The sequence below is a fragment of the Budorcas taxicolor genome, chromosome 1, assembly GCF_023091745.1.
Source record: "Budorcas taxicolor isolate Tak-1 chromosome 1, Takin1.1, whole genome shotgun sequence".
Lineage (NCBI taxonomy): Eukaryota > Metazoa > Chordata > Mammalia > Artiodactyla > Bovidae > Budorcas > Budorcas taxicolor.
The window spans coordinates 182800535-182805171 of record NC_068910.1 but is presented as its reverse complement, the minus strand read 5'-3'; the positions used below and the strand labels follow the sequence as shown (position 1 = coordinate 182805171).

The 4637-nt window shown below is 40.0% G+C and overlaps 1 non-coding gene across 1 annotated transcript; it reads right to left on the bottom strand.

The window, feature by feature from the left end:
* Window positions 1–1972: 1972 nt before the first annotated feature.
* On the bottom strand, window positions 1973–2044 carry TRNAC-GCA (transfer RNA cysteine (anticodon GCA)). Its single transcript has one exon. It is a non-coding gene; the product is annotated as a tRNA-Cys (tRNA).
* Between the last annotated feature and the right edge of the window lie 2593 nt (window positions 2045–4637).

Sequence of the window (4637 nt, the reverse complement as noted above, 5' to 3'; positions counted from 1 at the left end):
AGCTGCTTTTGTGCATTGTTAGGGCTGAACAATTCTGTGAGAAAGAAAAAAAAAAAGATGGTTAAAGTTCTAGTTATATATTTAAATACAGAAAGGTATTAACAGAGGTGGTTTCTAGGGAAGAAAATTGGAGGGCAGGGCGGTAGGAGTATAGTGAGTAATTTATACTCTCCTTCTCATATCGCTTCTGGTACTTTTCCAGTTTTTTAAATGATATTAATATGTATTTTTATATGAGAAAATTAACTGTTGCTAACTCTAATTGTTCCCTATCCTACTTTCTTTTCTTCATTAATCTTGATAAGGAAAGAAGGAATGACGAGAGAAAGAAAGGAAAGAGGGGAAGGGACAACGAATCCTACCACTCAGGGAAAACCATCATTAGTATTTTGACATACTGACATTACCAGCCAGTTCTTTTTTCCTCTGCATGAACATTTCTCTGCCTTCCTATATTTAAAAAATGATACCATGTTGCACATATGCTTGTATCTCCTGCCTTTTTCACTTATAGTTTTTGGTCATTAATTATTCTTCTATAGGGCTTCCCTGGTAGCTCAGTTGGTAAAGAATCCGCCTGCAATGCAGGAGACCCTGGTTTGATTCCTGGGCCAGAAAGATCCCTTGGAGAAGGGATAGGCTACCCACTCCAGTATTCTTTGGCTTCTCTGGTGGTTCAGGCAGTAAAGAATGCCTGCAGTGTGCGAGACCTGGGTTTGATCCCTGGGTTGGGAAGATCCCCTGCAAGAGGGCATGGAAACCCACTCCAATATTCTTGCCTGAAGAATTCTCAAGGACAGAGGAGACTGGTGGGCTGCAGTGCATGGGGTCACAAAGTTTCAGACACGACTGAGCAATTAAGCACAGCACACAGAGCATTCTTCTACAACAAGTTTAATGCCTTATTATATTCCAGAGCATGGATGTACTGTAATTTATCCAATTAATCCTTTAGTTGCTGATGGACAGGGAGGCCTAGCTTGCTGCAATTCATGGGGTCGCAAAGAGTCAGACACGACTGAGTGACTGAACTGAACTGAACTGATTAGATATTTAGCCATACCATTATTGTAGAGAGTTGAAAACACAAAGACTATAGAAATGAGACTGGTTTTCATGTGTAATTTGAGGTACTAGTTTCTATCCCTTATTCATGGAGAGTTAACACAGTTCTTTCTAATTTCTCATAACCTTAGCCAAAACCATACATGGAATATTTAATTATAAAGAATTCTTTTATTTCCAATGAGTAATTGAAAAAATGCAGTGCATTAAAAATATTTTACAAATTATTTGTTTGTGATTATGATATTCATTGGAACTAAAAGAATGAGGATAGTTTAAAACCAAACTCAAGGAATTATCTTTTTAAATGATAAAGTATGAGGAGATGTTCATTTTGTTTTACTAAAGGTTTAATAAAGTTAGATTAAATTTTTTCCAGAAACCGGAACATTTTCAGAGCAGAAATGCAGAAAAGAACAGGGCATGTTTGTCAAATAATACAAATAAAGTTATCAATGGTTTGTAGCTTATGAAAACAACATAACAAACTCTTCCATTACCGAAGCCATTTCAACCATCTGTTCAAAAACCACAATTCCATACAAGGGCAGGTTTATAAAGGTAAAAAGCTGAAAGAAGTTCTTGGCTGAAATTCCCAGTTCCCCAGTGTCTAAACCCTATGTGCTTGGATGGATGTTGATGTCCACAGGACCATCTCAGCAAGTAGCCCTGAACAGCTGCCTGTTTCTTTTCAGACTTAGAGAGTCTGGGAAGTGTTTCTGTAATGAACAGAAGTGGTACCCTTGAGAATAACTTACTAAATATAAATAGAAAGTGAAAGTGAAGTTGCTCAGTCGTGTCCGACTCTTTGCGACCCCATGGACTATAGCCTACCAGGCTCCTCTGTCCATGGGATTTTCCAGGCAAGAGTACTGGAGTGGGTTGCCATTTCCTTCTCCAGGGGATCTTCCCAGCCCAGGGATTGAACCTGGGTCTCCTGCATTGCAGGCAGATACTTTACCATCTGAGCCACCAGGGAAGATTATAAAATAGAAATCATTATTAAAATAACTTTTTTTAGAAACTTGGTATTATAATCAACATTTTCATATACAGTATATTTGACCCAGCTGTTTATAAATCTTTTGATATGTATTTGGCATCTTAATCACAATATTAATTATGTTATTCATTCATCCAATAAATATTTATTTGTGCTTAGTGCCAGCCACCCTTTTCATCCCTGGGGATATGAAGATGAAAAGGGCCTGGGTCTTACATTCTCATGGTAGAGACTGTTATTGTATAAAATAAAGAAGCCAACAAATAAACTAACTGCAACAAAAAGCAGTAAGTGCTATGAAGGAAACAAATATGAACTGAGATTGAGAAAAACCAAAGGAGACCTCTCCTAGGCAAGCAGCCAGGGGGGAACTCTCTAAAGAGGTGAAGCTTGAGCTGAGATCATCCCCAAGAAGACATGGAGCCAAGCTTGGAAGCATGGGAGGAAGGGCAAGCCTAGCAGAGGGAGCAGCCTTTAAGGGCTATGAGTACAGATAAGACTTGGTTTATCTGAAGAACTGAACCGAGACAAGCTTGGCAGAAAGTCATGATGTCGAAGAAATGGAACAAGATGGAGCTGAAGAGAAGGGAGGGGGTCCCTCTTCCACAAGGCCTTGTGGGCCAGACAGGAACTGGGATTTTTTTCATAGTATGAGGCCAAGCACAATGTTTGTAATACGTTTTATTAAAGGTCCTGTTCCAGAAGTTAAATAAACTCAAAAAGTCAGTGAATTGCTTTACTTTAAGAATAAATACATGATAAGGTTTATCTAATGATAACTCGAAAGACAAGCAGACAGTGTCACGTAGCCAAATTCAGGCCCCCCCCCCCAAAAAAAGAAAGAAATGATTGAGGTTACCAGTGATTATTGGGTTTTCCTCGTGGCTCAGACAGTAAAGAATCTGCCTGCAATACAGGACACCCGGTTTCAGTCTCTGGATTGGGAAGATGCCCTGGAGAAGGGAATGGCAACCCACTCCAGTATTCTTGCCTGGGAGATCCCATGGACAGAGGAGCCTGGTGGGCTACAGTCCGCAGGGTTGCAAAGAATTGAACGTGACTGAGTGATCAACACTATAAATTAACATCATGGTTTAAGAAGCTTCCGTTGTGGCTCAGATGGTAAAGAATCTATCTGCAATGCAGGAGACACAGGTTTGATCCTTGGGTTGGGAGGATGCCTCTGAAGAAGGGAATGGTTACCCACTCCGGTATGCTTGCCTGGAGAATTCCATTAACAGAGGAGCCTGGTGGGCTACAGTCCATGGGGTCACAGAGAGTCAGAAATGACTGAGCAACTAATACTTACCAAGGGTGATTATATATCCCAGTTTGTTCATAAGAGTCCCAGTCTACAATTATACTCTCAGCATCCTTTTGGTGTAAGCATTTGCCTCAGACACTTCGGTTTTTAATCATGTTTTTATTAGTAGCTATGTTGAAACAAGCCAGAATGGATTGGGTGGACATTTGAATAGTATATGGGATGGCTGTGCAATGTTGTTTTCACTTTAACATATGGAAAATCTGAAAGAAACCAGCTATGTCTCATTTTTCTTTTCCCAGTTCTTTCCAGAAGCAAGATAGTTAATGCTTCCTTGCCACCATGGAGGGCCCTCACTGATAAAATGAGGTATACTCAGTCACAAGTTGCTAGGGACAAAAGGTCTCAGGCCATGGTGAGTCAAATATTCCATGGTGTTGACCTTGCCAGCCACTTCGTGTGTCATCTTGTGACATTCTCTGTAATGCACAGTCACCAAGCATCATGTCGATGGACAACATGTAGAGTTATGGGTTAGGTAATTATGCCCAGGAAATAGATCACGAGCCGTCCTGCTGTAGAGCTGTGTGGTCTGAACCTATGGAGGCTTTGCCATTTATTGAATGATGTAAATGTACAACTGTTTATTTTATTGTTTGACAATGTTTTTTTTTATTTTTCAAGAAACCCACTCAAGAGCAATGACCTCAAGGATGTAAAAGTATGAGTTTAATGAAAACTGAAGCACAGAACTTCCATCTTTCAAGGAAGTGAATTATGAGAGCAAAACTTGCACAAAATGTACATATTTATGACCCGTAATGGGACCCAATGTGAAATCATTGACCACTGGAAAATAAGGAGCTACAAATCTAATAAAGCACCAAAGGCTGCTTCAAAACTTAATAATTTAAAAAGACTAGGACTGAATACAAGAGTTAAGCAGGTGCAGCTTCAGAAGGTATATTTGTACAAGCCGTTTTGAAGCATGTCTTTTGATGTAGCTCTAATGACCTTTCAGAGAAGGCAATGGCAGCCCACTCCAGTACTCTTGCCTGGAAAATCCCATGGACGGAGGAGCCTGGTGGGCTGCTGTCCATGGGGTCGCACAGAGTCAGACATGACTGAAGCAACTTAGCAGCAGCAGCAATGATCTTTTTCTATTTTAATTTTGTCCTTTTTAAACTCCAAGCTTCTTTATATACGTGGATGTGTAAAGAGATAGCTGATAATATTTTGACTACATTAACATAAGCAAGAACTTGCCAAATTATTCAGTTCAGTTCAGTCGCTCAGTCATGTCTG